Source organism: Arvicanthis niloticus, chromosome 3 (assembly GCF_011762505.2).
Source record: "Arvicanthis niloticus isolate mArvNil1 chromosome 3, mArvNil1.pat.X, whole genome shotgun sequence".
NCBI classification, from domain to species: Eukaryota; Metazoa; Chordata; class Mammalia; order Rodentia; family Muridae; genus Arvicanthis; species Arvicanthis niloticus.
This window is the reverse complement of record NC_047660.1, coordinates 34,003,428-34,018,901: the sequence shown is the minus strand read 5'-3', so window position 1 is coordinate 34,018,901 and position 15,474 is coordinate 34,003,428.

Here is a 15,474-nt window from a genome sequence, read left to right as displayed (position 1 = left end):
ATTCTGAATCTATGGATTCAGCCAATCAGAAATGGAAAGTGCTTTAGGAAAAGCATGTTTGTACTTTATCATTATGCAAATACTACAGTATAATAGCTATTTCAGATCATTGTTATTGTATTATCTATTTTAAATAATCCAGATATGATTTAACATACACAGGAGGACATGTTTATGTTGCATGTAAATCCTGTACCATTTTTACTTACAGATGGAAACTGATTCCCCAAAGATACTATTTCTCATCTCTTATGCATATAACACTAACAAAAACATCATCCATGTCTCTGGATAAAGGCAACAACATGAACTTTATTCAGAGAGGGTTCAGCAAGGTAGGTATAGGGACTTTCAGGAGAAGAGCAAGATTGAACTTAACTCCGAATACAGTAATGACAAGTTTGGGCTCCTTATGATCAAAGAATACAGTAAGGACCAGAGACAGAAAATAAAATATAAGAAACAAGAGGGATTCTTGTTAAATCACCCTCAGAAGTCTTGCTAAAAGTATAACAAGGCAACTTGATACCAATGTTTGAGGATAAACTGATTGAATAAGTATCTTTGTAAATTTTATAAAATATACTGACCAAAGCAACTTAAGGAAAAAATGTTTGTCCTGGCTCATTGTTCTGGGTTAAGGTCCATCATGGCAGGAAAGTCACAGCAGCAAGATCTTCAGGCACCCAGTCACATAGCATCCATCCCTGGTGAGGAAGAAAACAGCAAAGGAACCTTGTGTGTAACTGGGTTTCTCCTTATTATATAACCGAGGATCCCAGTTTTGAGAATTGTGCTGTCTACAGGGCTTAGGCCATTCTGCATCACAATACTGTCCCAGAGACATGCCCAGTGCTGTCTCCCAGGTAACCCATCAAAACAGGATTGGGAAGATTCTCGAAGTGGATTTTACAAGGAGAGAGAAGCAAATCCAAGATCTGGAATAGTTAAGAAGAAGATCTAGGATTGAACAAAAGAGAGAATTTTTGTCCATACACAAGAGAAAGTCCTAGGCCATGCCACAGGTAACCAACCATATGTTGATGATACCGCCACTCCTTTTGCATTCTCAATGGCAGTATATGAGGCCTCCAGTCTTGCCACATCTTTTCTCATAATTTCTGTTGTGAATTTTGAATCTAATCATCCTAAACAGTCAACCATGAGTGGAAGGGGAACTCAGGGGACCCCACCTCCAACTGCTGAAGTATTTTCTACTGATAGGATCAGAGAGCAGAAAAATAACGACCTTGAGTTTGTATCTAGTGATGACCCCCATCAAGATCCGATAGCTCCAACCTAATCATCATACAGGAAGCCTTGGCTAAACTGAACAGCTGAAAAGACTGAGCCAAATGACATGAATGTGGGAAAGGGGCTGATAAGGATGAGGTGGTTTAATGTAGACAGAGGGGTCATAAGAAAAGGTTGTAGCAGGAAAACTAATTACAACACATTGGTAATGTATATGTCATTCTCACATAGCAACGTTAGTCAATGAGAAATAATCTAACCTTCCTAGTAGGTGAAAAGCGATTTTGACCTGTCATGAATTTTTTACAAAGGAAACGTTATTGGAATTCAGGTGCCCTCATTTTCTTAAGTACTCTCTGTACATGGTTTTGCGCTGTGACAGAAATGCGGTTACAACAGGCCTTAAAACACCTTCAGCCATGTGGCCCTTTATAGATGTTCTCTGATCCCTTGAAAATTATTTTCTTTTATTGTGTTATATGACAATTACTTTTGTTTGTGAATTTTCTTCAGTGTGAATAAAATAGTAATACAAAATAAATACCAATTGTCCAGTGTAGCCAAGTGCCTGATTTTGTGATACTCACATAGGACTTAACATGATTTTCAAGGAAACAAAAATTCAGTTTAACAAGGTCAAAAAGATCTTGCAACTGTAATCAGTCAGTATGGAGAATAGAGTAGATTTAAGGTATGCATGAAAAGCAAAACTATTATATTCATATATGATTCTTGTTAAAACACAGTCAAGCAATCTGTGCACTGATAAGTTTTCTCTAGAGTCTTATGCTGTAGGTTCAGATAGAAATTCTTCATAGGGAATGTAATTAGTATAACACAGTTTAATGTCATGGTTAATAGTTTCCCAGAGTGTTCTGATTAGAAAATTAATCTGCCTATGTTTGTAGATGATAGAGCCATTTAAAAGAGAACAGAAATATTCCTATTAATGTGAGATACTTAACTAAGGTTCATTTCAAAGTGTTAGATGTCACTACCAGACCACACTCCCCATATTGGAAACAAATAGAAAAAATGAATTAGGTAATTATTAAGACTGTTGTACGATTATCGTTTAATGGCTTCCTATTAAAGCACAATTACTAATGCCTAAATATAATTTGTTGAGTCACTTGAACTAATTTGTCTGACAATAGCAAATAGTAACTCTGTCAGTCAAAAGTTAAAAGAAATGTAAAATAAGCTACAAAACCTCTGTGGTGCCCAAGAGAGATCTTCAAGTCTTTTTCTTTCATCTATGCTATTATCTCATCATCATATATATTTTCCATTTTTAATTCTGAGTTAAACTATTGAGTTGTGGCCATTCTTTAAGAGCCCTATCTTTATTGAGGTGCCTCCTTAAGATGTCTACTTGCACCTACCCTCTGCTTTATGTTTTAGTCTATTTGAACCCATGTTCTTACTGTAGTAACATCATTTCCTCAATACTCTGATGAACAGATTGGCGTTTACATCATTAAATGGCATAGAGCTTACAGCAACAGTTAGCACAGTTAGCATCCTTGCCTTCCTGCTGAGATGTCTGGTTTAAAGTTGCCAATGAAATCAAGCTGTCCCAGCATGCTGTCCTGACACTATGGTCACCAGTCACTGAACAATTTTATACTGTCAGAGCCTCATTCCCAGTCCTTAATCTTTATCCATTTGCCAGCGTTGATTGTGGTAACCTTTCTGAGAATTTCTGCTTGCTCACTGCTCTCATCATCTCTCAACCATCTTTTCTTGGCCTCTGCTGGGCCTTTTCAGTTTTGTTCTCTTGTCATAGTGTGCCTTTCTATACAGAATGCTTTAAAGTAGGAGGCCTGATTTGGTTCCACCCAGTAGTAGAGAAATGATGCTTTCCCCCATACATACTTGCTCTGTTAACTCTTCTGCAAAACTCGCAAATTACATTTTCCAATCCACACTAAACTAAAAAGATTCCTAAGTTTTGGTATTAGTACATCTCAGGTCATTACAGATGACACAGAAAGAGGTCTCAAACAGAATGTGATTCAAGATCTCACCAGTAAGGCAAGGGTGCTCACTGTGAAAGCTATTTTAATACACTATATACCATTTTATGATGTAAACGCCAGTCTCTTAGTCATAGTATTGAAGGAATGACAGCAGTAAGTCATATATAGTAAGATGTGGTCAACAGCCCATCATGATCATTCTTCATGATCACTCAGTGATCATGAAACCAATTCATCTACCCACTAAATCAATTATTGTTTCATATGAAACATCACAGGAAACAGCAGAATGAATCTTCAAAACAAAGTGGGATCTAAAACAGCCTCTCAACCTTTACTGTTTATCATGTTCTTAAAGTCTTGCATATGTACTTTCCCAGTGGCCTTCTCTTAAAATCCATGGCACTTTAAGACATTAGATGTGCTTGAACTGTAGGTTTATCAGTACTTTACATATAAAGAGGCAATTTTCTCGGCAATCTGAAGATCAGTTTTTCATAACCTTGATATATAGTGCTACTGCTTCTGCTTTCATGCTCAAAACCCACTAAATAATTGGGTGGTTTTCAGTTGCCTTCTGATCCTCTAAGATTTTTTTTTTTCTTTTCATTTAAGAAACAGGGAAAAATAATGGACAAGCATATGGCTGTAAATAATTGAGTTAACATGTATGAAGGATTTTATTTAAAAAGCTTAGAATATATTATATGTGTGATAAAGGTTCATTTCTCATCACATTGATAATTAGACCAACTTGAGACTCACCCCATGGGCAAGCACCAATTCCTGACACTATTAACAATACTTTGTTATGCTTGCAGACAGGAATCTAGCATGGCTACCCTCTGAGAGGCTCCACCCAACAGCCGACTCAGACAGATGCAGACACACACAGCCAAACAGTGGATGGAGCTTGCGGACTCTTATTTAAGAATATGGATTGCGGGCCCTGAAAGGGACAGGAACTCCACAGGAAGACCAACAGAGTCAACTGACCTGGAACCTTGGGGCTCTCAGAGATAGAATCACCAACCCAAGAGCATACACAAGATGAACCTAAGCACATATGTAGCAGACATGCAACTTGGACTTCATCTGTGTCCTGAACAACTGGAATCCCAAAAGCTGTTGCCTGTAGGTATAATATGTTCTTCTAGCTGGGCTGTCTTGTCTGGTCTCAATGGGATCGAATGTGCCTAGCCCTGCAGAAACTTGATGTGCCAGGTTGGCGGGATATCCAGGGCCCCACTGGCAAAGAGGAGAAGGGGAGGGAGGATGGGGGAAAGATTGTGGGAGGGGGTGACTCGGAGGGGAGTCAGTGAATGGAATGTAAAGTGAATTTAAAAAAAGAGAAAAAGAAAAGAAAGTTCCTTCCATCATATGAAATTGTAGATAAATTCAAATATTGTCAGTGTAAGCAAAACAGCCTTTGGAAATCCACTGGTACCACTTTCCCTCCCAAGACCAAATTCCTGATACAAAACCCCTGAAAGTTCTCTCCGACTCACCCCACTACCACCACACACAGCTGGATACATTATAACTAATTTGAGGTGATGCCTTCTACACCACCCCTTTTCCAAATCTAGAAAGGAGGACAGAAGTAAGTGGCCTCTCTGGGTTAGCCTAAACAACTAAAGGAAGTTGGCTCTGGTGTGGCAGAATATCACACGGTTTGATGGCAGAATATGGCCAAGCAGGCTACTCAATCCATGGGTGCCAGGATGCAAGGAGAGAAAGCCTGGAAGTGACCAGGGACAAGATACCTTAAAATGAAAAAATTTCCTATGTCACACCTTCTTTCGTCAACTTAGCCCTACTTCCTGATAGCCCATCAAGTGGGGTGCAAGCATGGATCAGTGGAACAGCACCTACCCAGCATGAAGGAAACTGTTAATTTGATCCCCAATAACACATAAACTGCCAAAGTACAGATGGTGTCTGAGACCTAGAGCTTTCAGCTACATTCTCATTGAAGGGTGAAATCTTTAACACATACACTTTGGTGAGACATCTCGTGTCTAAACCTTAACTCACCCAAATAATTAAACCAATTAAATTAGTACCTAAGAGGAAGATTAAGTTTCATTTATTTTTCTGGGTAAAAGGATTACAACTTTTACTTCAAATATACATTAATCCTCAGTAAGAGAAAATATCCATCACCAGTTTGAAAATGAAAATTCCAAATGTGAAACCTATAAGACTGTTCCACAGACAAATAAAACTCAGGAAGCACACATACTTACTCTCAGGAGCTTGCAATACAGCACGGTGGTAGAGCAGTTTTTCTGGCATACACAATTTCCTGTGTTTATTCCCCAGCATGCATGTGTATGAGCACATGCGCACACATGCACACACACACACACACACACACACACACACACACACACACACACAAGCATACATCCAACCACAGCATCCATCTCTGCATCTGTATCTTTATCACTTAAGAAACCCACCTCGATGGACAGCAGCAGGATTCTGAGTTATCTGAGCAGAAACCTCCATTTCACATCTAGTCTTTAAATCCTGCCAATTCGTCACCATTAATTCCTCTCACATCTGTTTTGTCTGCACTACTGCTCAGGCTCAAGCTAGCTGCTCTGCTTTTCCAAGCTGCACGCTGATGTTTCCAATAGATCTGACTCTGAAATGATAGCTGATGGTCTGTGTCACTGCTTGGGTTTTATTGTCTGTTTGGTTGAATTTTTTGAGACAGTCTTAGTGTATCAGCCAGGCTGCTTTTGAACTTGTGATAAGTCTGCCTCTGTCTCCTGAGTGCTGGGACTACAGATGTAATCACGTGGGGGTCAAGAACCACCTTCACACTCTAACACTTTAAAAGAAGAGACACATCTCCATAAGAAACTACCAAAGATCACATGGCAATGTTACTGCCACTAGAACACACGTACCTGAAAATTCCTTCACTTGATGCTTCATCTCAGAAAAAGTCTGCTGACTTTAAAAGAAGCCAGCTTGGACCTAGCTTAGGGAACGTAGTGCTCCCTGAGCTTACAGAACCCTTAAAATACTTAACCACAGATACTAGGCAGAGGTTTTTCTCTGCACTTTAAGAAAACATTACTTCCTAGATATGCAGGGAGCAGCATTTTAATAAGAAGAGATTCACTCAGTTTGTTTTCAGTGCCATGGTGTTTCTGACTCATCTTTGTGAAGAAGGTCTTAGGGGACTTTGCTCGCTTCCCAGTACTTTCCCACCCTTCCTGCAATTGGGAAACCTGATTCATAGTGCCGCATTGTTCAAATTACTATAGCTGTTTCTTTCTTCCTTTTCCGAGTTTTAATTTTACTGTAGAACTGCTCCAAAATGGCACAACGTAGACCCGTGTTGCCATCTCTCTTCCTTTCCTCTTCTAATAAATCATTTCCTTTACCTTAGGTGATATCTTGGTAAATAAGTTTCTAAGATTTGTCTTTTCTTAAAAGCAAATGCTTGTGCCTAATTATCCTTCCACCATATGGCTCCCCTTCTCTTCTTTATTCTTCAAAACTCTCACGCTCTTCTTCTGCAGCTGCCACAGAACTCAGGTGCCCTCTTCCCATTATATTTGCACACTTTGAAACTCACCATCTGTCGTTGTCCTTCAGATGGTGACTACATCCTGAATTCGTTTTAAGGTCTTGCCATTTCTACAGCTCTGTTTCTCCCCTCGTGCCATTATGTGATCCCCCGAGGCTGATTTCCATTTCTGACTAACAGGAGGGAATAAACTGTTGTAAACACAACACAGCATTCTCTCTCCACTTACACAACGAGAAGAAAGAGGGATACCTTATTGTAAGCAAGGACAAACTTCACAGGCACATTAAGAGATGAATGAACTTGGACAAGCTATAGAAGATGCTAAAAAGATGATGATGTCTTAGCATCATCCTGCTACAGTCCTCTGGGGAAAGAGACATTACAGGGAATCCGTCTTAGTCCTTTTGGGCTGTCCTAACAAAATATCACAAAGTGCATTGATTAGCAACCACAGATATTCCTTACTGTTCTAGAGTCTGTGAAGTACAACATCCACGTACCAGTAGGTTCACTTAGCTGCTCTTCTTGAAGGATGCATGAGACTTTCTCCAGAGTGGCTTTTATAAGGAGGGCACTAATGCTATTTATGAGAGTCATGTCCTCATGTCTCAATCACCTCCCAAAGGAACCACTCCACTCCAAACGCTATCACATTTAAGATTATGTTTCAACATATGAATTTGGATGAGACACAAAAGTTCAGTCTATGACTGAACTGAGCCACGAATCTTTTTGATAGATGAGATCACACAACATGTCTTAGCCCTTATTCAGATCTATGTTCAACCTTCCACATTCATCCATGAAACATCTTTTTAGGAAATGTGTATTCCTCTGACTTTTATAGATTTACCCAGATAGTTCGTTTATTTAAACAGTGCTTGTAGTTTAATATAATTTTCTGAACTGAGATTCTGGAACATTTGAAACATTCTGCAGTTTAATAATTTGAAGTACATATTTTTTGTTATCTAATGTACACATAGGATCTCCAGCCTTTTTGTATTTTTGTTTTGTTTTGTTTTGAAACAAGGTTTCACTATGTAACTCTGCCTGCATCTGCCTCCCAAGTGCTAGGATTAACGGCAACTACTACAATGCCCAGCTGAACCTCAGGCATCCTGACCATGTCCTGTATTAGTCACAGAACCTTCAGCTCACTGGTTCTTCAGACTAGCTGGCCAGCAAGCCTCAGGGATCCTCCTGTATCTACCTTCTCAAGCACTGGGATTATAGGCATGGATTATAGGGTCATGCTACCTTACTTGGCTTTTTATGTGGCCCTGGGTGTTGAACCCAAGCCCTGATCCTTGTGAAGCAAATACTTTCCTCACTGGGCCATTTCCCAGCCAATTTTCACTCTCTAGCTGAGAACACTCCTGTCTTCAAATGCTGCCTTGATTACAGCTGCATCCAGTCCTGACCAGGGATTTGGTTGATCCAGGATGGTCGTTCTCTAATTCGCTAATGAAGATTCCAAGTTAGGTGTAGAGGGAACAGGATTTCATATGAAAAGCAGATTGTTTCATTCCCTTCCAAAAATATTTAAATGTTACAATATACAAATTTTCGAATTGTTTACCCATCGAGGGCTCATTTCTTTCTGATCCCTCGGAAACGTTTTTTAGTAACATATGTTAAACATTTTATAAACTAGAAATCACTCTGAAAGTATGAATGATAATTTGTTCCTAGTATGTGTTTATCTCATGTTACATAGTTATGTTTTATATATGTGTAATGTATATGTAAACATACAAAACATTTGGATATGTATTTTATTTCAAATATTTATTTTTATACTATTTATTTAAATATATAAAAATGTATTATAAGACAATGTTTATCTTCCTTGAATAGACTACCTAGTTGATGTGAAGTTAGCAGAAAGCATGACAGATGCTTGGCAGGAAAGTAGTATTTAGCCTTAAGACTGTTATAAATCATTCATAAGTGAATAATCTACCCACAGATAATCAGGAGTTGATAGTATCACAACCTAAGGTCTGATTTCAGAGAGGATTCTGAGTGGTCTGGCCTTAGGGAAGTTCCTAGGCGTGTTGAGGGACTCCAAAGAAAAAGTATTGTACTGATGGAGTGATGGGTCAAGCCACACATCCAAATCTCAAGGAGTTAAAAGTGGGTTTCTCAAAGAAAATCAAGATAGTTACATTCATCTGTTTTCTGATGTCAGTAACACAGTAGCACAGGGTGACTGAGCTGTAAAGGAAAGAGATTTATTTTAGGTTGTAATGAGCAAGATCTGACACCAAAATACAACAAGTAGTCACAATCTCATTGTTGTAACAGATCCACCGTGTCACAAGACATCACATGGCAAGAAAAATAGAGTGCATGTGTGTCATCTCTTCTACTCTCCCTTTCTTTGATGGAACAATTAGGATTCCATCACAGGGCTCCACTGTAAAGTCTTGATCCAGTCCTACTTAACTCTTTCCAGCCCCAACTCCAAAGTGAGGATTAAGTTTAGCACACAAACCTAAAGGACGCTCTCAGATCATCTGCCCAAGCCACAGAGATCCTCTTGCCAGAAATGACAAGGTCGAATAGAACCCCAAACAGGCAAAACTGAGATAATCACATAAACCCACTGAGTTGGATCAGCCATTCTACTACAGTCTGTTAATTTTTCTATTCCACAGTTTGTTGACTATTACTGCTGCATCATGACCACTCAGTAAATATCAGTTACTTTGACATTTTCTAATGTTAGTATGGACCTAAGGGTATAAAAGAATTTTATCATTAATTTGGGGAAGAGGTAAAGTTTTTCAGTGACATCTATTATTGCTTTATAAAATAACCCACATCCAGAATGGGTGAGAGGAACCTGAAGGACAAATGGCAGGAGAGGTGACAAGAAAACTTGTACTTACAATATAAAGGCTATTACTTGTTTTCCATAGCAGGATTTCATTAAGGAGAAACAGAGACATCGTCTGTTTTTGTTTTTTAAGGTTTTATTTATTTATTTTTTATATATAGTGAATACACTGTAGCTGTCTTCAGACATACCAGAAGAGGGCATCGGATCTCATTACAGATAGTTGTGAGCCACCATGTGGTTCCTGGGAATTGACCTTTGAAAGAGCAGTCAGTGATCTTAACAGCTGAGCCATCTCTCCAGCCGGGGACATTGTCTGTTCTCTGCCTCTTAAGTCCCTCCAGCATACAGCCTACGATAACCAAGGCCATTCTGAAGGTTCAGAGTTAACAAAAAGGGAATTTTTAAAAATTTCCTATTTCCAACTTTCCTAAGACTCTTTAGGCATGTTCTTTTCTAGAGGTTTTGGCAGGCCTTCACCTGTGCAAGGGTCCAGCTTGTTTGATTTCAATGCTTTCCTCATTCTTCATTCTGAACTACATTCTAGAGCTTCCTTTCTGTTACACATGGGCACACTGGTTAGACCTTAGCACATGCATTATTGAATGGTTATCGAAGAACTGAAACAGGCTCTGTACCCTCAGAGACAAAGAAAGAAGGTTTAATTTCTAGGAAGAGCTGAACAGGGAATTGATGATAGACTAGGGAACCAGTATGAAGATAATCGTAGACTCAACACTGCGCTTTCATGAGATAGGCAGAGCAGCATAGGAAACTGAGCAGTCACCAATGTAAACATCCAATCTTCTTAAAAGCTAAAGATCTGAAAGTGACCTATTTAACTGATCTGTTCTCTTCCCTACCTCACTTTTGTTAATGTGAACTATAACTTCAGAGCTATACTGAGGAGTAGAGAATTAAATCATCCTAAATGGCTCACAGCCCTGTGTGTGGGGCTGTAAAATGTAATAATAAATGTTATGAAGGGTTTTATGTACACAAATTCATAGAGTCTCTTTAAATATTTTTTTAAAACGCATGTTAAATGTGAAATAATTGGCTTCCCTCCCTTCTTTTCTCCCTCCCTCTTTCCCTCCCCTCTCCCTTCCTTCCTAGTAGTCAAGCCTTTATGATAGTCCTGGGAAAGCAGTAATCATAGAAGCAAGATAGAGTTCCTCATGCATTCACTGACAACTAGGGCCAAACAAACGGCCCATTTGCCTTAATTACCATGTATAAGATTGGACAACAGATGTTCTTCTGCATGTGGCTTGCTAATTTATCTCATTCTTTCTTTCCACTTATATGAGATACTCTGAAAAACATATAATTGAGTCTTTCATTTCTCTTCATAAGAAAACTCTACTATCTCCTATTAATATGTCATCTTTCAATATCAGAATTTAAGAACAACAGTTACCAACCATAACTTTTGTTAATGTACAAACATAAATCCCACACCGTATTCCACATACACATGAAAATATCAAAATGCATCTTTCTAAGAAAAACAGCAGGAGAACAAACAAACACAGCTGCTACCTCACTATCGTGCTCTCTAAGATTTTTTTTTAAAAAAAAAACAACACAATTTAAAAAGGTTATTTCATCTTCACTCATAAATTCTGACAAATTCAATATTCCTCTCTCCCATATTTGTGTACATTCAAACATTTCCCAAAGGTCTGAAAATATGCCCACATTTATGTTTAGAGCAATGGCGGTTTAAATGAGAATGACCCCATAGGCTCATATACTTGAATACTTTGTTTCCAATTGGTGGAACTGTTTGAAAGGATACGGAGGTGTGGCCTTGTTTGGTGAGAAGTGCCAGGGAGATGAGTCTGAGGTTTCAAAAGATTCACAGCCATTTTCAGTATCTCTGTTTCCTACTTGTAGATCAAAATGTCGGTTCTCAGCTGTTCCTACCACCATGCCTCTGCTCAACCATCAGAGACTCCAACTTACCACAACTATAACTGTCAAATAAAATGCTTTCTTTTATCAGATGCCTTGGTCATGATGCTTTATCACAACAACTGAAAAGTAACTAAGACAGGGCCATCATTTAAATGCCATGACTTGCTAACGAAATAAATGACGTCCACTTAAATTACTCAACGTAAAGCATGTTCTAGGAAACTTTTGAAATGAGGATCTATTTTTCTATTCTGTCAATGTGGTAGCAACAGTTTTAAAGTGACCTGGTCCACTATTGACTTGATTTCCTATTATACAGTACATCTGGGAACAGACTATTCAAATTGGCTTCAAATTTTAGGTTGACGTTTTTCTTGCTGTCCTGCTACTTATTTTAACTCATCTTAGTATTTTATGGTGTTAGATATTACTGTCTGCATAATGAGCACAGAGAGTTTTAAATGTAATGTCTCCTTACTCCTCATTAACGAAGCTACTAAACCTCACTTTTTGAGATGTATTTCAAAACAGATAATTGAACGGCTGAACAGTGTGGTACTTTAACTATATATGTAATATATTGCTGGACTATACACACCTAGAGAATATACTCTAAGTTTCTTATTTTGAAAAAATCATGAAAATAATATAAATGTGGTAATAAAAATCAAACAATATAAAAAATTATAGAGTACCTAGTAAGAATCTCCACTTTCTACTCTTAGGTCTATTCAGCCGAAATAACCATATTTAACTGTTTCTATTTTAGGCTCTCTTAGCCATTACTCCCATATTACTGAACATTATACCTATGGTCCACCATCTCAATTTATTGGTGCTATAACAGAAGGTGAAAAATGACCATAGTCACACTTTTTATGCCATCTCCTTTTGTCACAAATTTTACTCATTTGATTTTTATTCCTTTTTAATTCACTACTTTTATTCTCTCCCTCCCTCTCTCTTCCTCTCCCTCCCCCTCTGTGTGTGTGTGTGTGTGTGTGTGTGTGTGTGTGTGTGTGTGTGTGTGCATGTGCGTGAGCGCATGCGCACTCACATGTGATATGAAAGAGGAGACAGATGCATGCTGGTCCCTGAGACTTAGGTCAGTGAAGGATAGAAGCCTAGCAGACTTTCCTCTGTTATTCTCTGTCTTATTTACAGGAGACAGGATTTCTCACTGAATCTGAAGGTCACTACTTGGGTCAGGTTGGTTGGCTGAAAAGCCTCTGGTATCTACTTGTCTCTGCCCCTCAACACTGGGGTTATAGCCACAGAGGGCCATGTCTGCCTTTTAAGTGTTGGGATATCAGACTGAGGTCCTCCTTCCTGCCCGGGAGGCACCCTTACCCACTGGACCATCTTCCCAACTCCACTGCATTTATTTTCAGTTGCATGTCTAAACACAATATATTTACATTTTTATAAATATATAAATGTGATAATATAATATATGGTTTACTTAATGCAATTGTTTGTCCTTTTGTTTGTATTTTTGCCATTCTCCCTCCCTGATTCAGATAAGCTCTCCCAATTGCCATATACCTGCAGCATATTAAGAATCTTTCAACATTTTTATGATTATATATTATTAAGACCTATACTTTAACAAAGGGTTTCTGTTTTCCAAGATGAAAAAAAAAAAAGAAACTGAAACTATTTCCACAATAATGTAAACAAACTTAACAGTACTGAGCCATCTACTAAGTATGTCTGGTGATAAATTTTATGTTTTGTGTTTTTTAGAACAACTACAAAATCAGCACACAATTGTATAATCAGGCACACAAGTACATGCAGAGTAAATCTTTGCTTTGCACAGTTCCTATATAAACCACTTTCAGTTGTCACCCTTGAGTTAGAGCACAGTTGAAGCTAAGTTGCCATGCTGTGAACATAAAGTACCAATGCATAAAGTGCAGACATCATGGCCACTTGTCAGGCTACAAATCACCATGTAAATAACAAAGGTCCAACATGATCTGTGACCAATCGTTTCTTTCAAAACCTGTTGGTGACTGACCACTGTACGATTTCTATTCAGTCTATGCAGAGATAGTTAACATCGTACTTATGTTGTCTCCTTGTTCCCAGTCATAAACCTAGATGTTGTTTGCAGAAATTAAAGACAAGAGAGAGAAGTGGTCATGGTCAACAAATGCAACAAAGACACAAAAACAGATCATACTGGAACTGAAATTCAAGCAACCATGAACAGAATTTTAACAGAATATAGCTGACCAGGGCTATGCTAACATGCTAACTCTTGAATGGTGATTCAAGAGTCTAGACTTATGCAGCCAGAGGACTCTGATGAGGAAAGGAATTGTGACAAAAAAAAAAAAAAAAAAAAAAAGGCTGTCTAAGAGGCAGTGAAGTCAATACAAACCGTCATGGTAAAGGCATTCCTGAAGATAGTTCATACCATTGAACATGCAAAGGCTAAAAATGTCACAGCTGATCCAAATTTACAAAGAAGCATGACAGTTTGCTGAAACACAGAAAAACTCATTGTATGACATATGTTGTATGAGGAGAGGAAGACAGCTGTGGTTCATAGGTGCAACGACTTTTTCTAAGTTTGCATGAATAGGTTTTTACAACGATGTAAAAATTTGCCTGGATTCTTAATGTTTGGCATTTATGACATTCCAAATAAAATTTAGTTTACAATCTTTCTCTATATTACTTGTAATCAACAATTAGATTTCATAGTTCTGATTATGTATCTGACAGATCTCAGAACTGACACCAACCCCTATTATTCCTTAGCCATGACCCAGACATGGCCATCCCTGACAGCTCAGGCTGGGACCTCATCATAACTCCAGGTGGCAAGGCTGGCCACTGGCAACAAGCTACTTCTCTCCATACTCTGGTTTCCAGTTCCATCTCTCTTAATACTCAAGCTGCTCCACTACTCTTTCTCACTGTATTGTCTGCACGTTGTGGTGGCTTTCATTGGCGAAATGGTTGAGGGGCCCTTGGGTGACAGGCATGGTGGCAAGCGAGTGTCTACGGCCAGTCTATTCATGCACAGGAAAGGTCTGTGGATTGCATGGAGGCCTTCAGGTCTCTGTCTGTCTTCCTCCTCTCTCACTGGGCTGCATGGTGGTAGGGGAGGCTCTGTGTGTCTGCTGCCCCATGGCCCATGCGGGAGTAGTTCCCTACACCACGTGACATGGCCTGATGCAGGTGTCTGTGTTCCTCCTCACACACTGTGCTACTTGGATTTGATTTGATTTTTATTTTTATTTTATTTTTTAGGGATAAAACACCTTTGGCCACCAAGCCAGGCATCAAGCTAGGATGAACAAAGGATTGCCATCTGACCTGTTCCTTATGGATAAAAGAACACCACCACCATCAAGGTGTCTCTTTGCCCATTGCCAGGAGGGTGATGTCCCATTTATTAGTTGTTGATGTTAGTGCCTGGACTATTGGTATTCTGTTCAAAAAGCTGCTTCTGGTGGTAATGAGTTCAAGACTATTCTTCTATCAGATTCAGTGTTTCTGGTTGAATGTTGAGGTCTTTGATTCACTTGGACTTGAGTTTTGTTCAGGGTGACAGACGTGCATCTGTCTGCATCCAGTTAGACCAGCACCATTTGATGAAGATGCTTTCTTTTATCTATTGTATATTTCTGGCTCTTTATTAAAATCAGGTGTCCAAAGGTGTGTGGACTTACATCTGTGTCTTCAATTAAGTTCCATTGATCAACCTGTTTGCTTTATGTCAATATCATGTGGTTTTTATTATTATTGCTTTATAGTACATCTTGAAATCAGGAATGGTGATACGTCTAGATACTCTTTTATTATATAGGATTGTTTTACTTTTCCCATTTTTTTCTGTTTGTTTGTTGATTGATTTATTTTTCCATATGAAGTTGAGAATTGATCTTTCAAGGAGGGCTTAG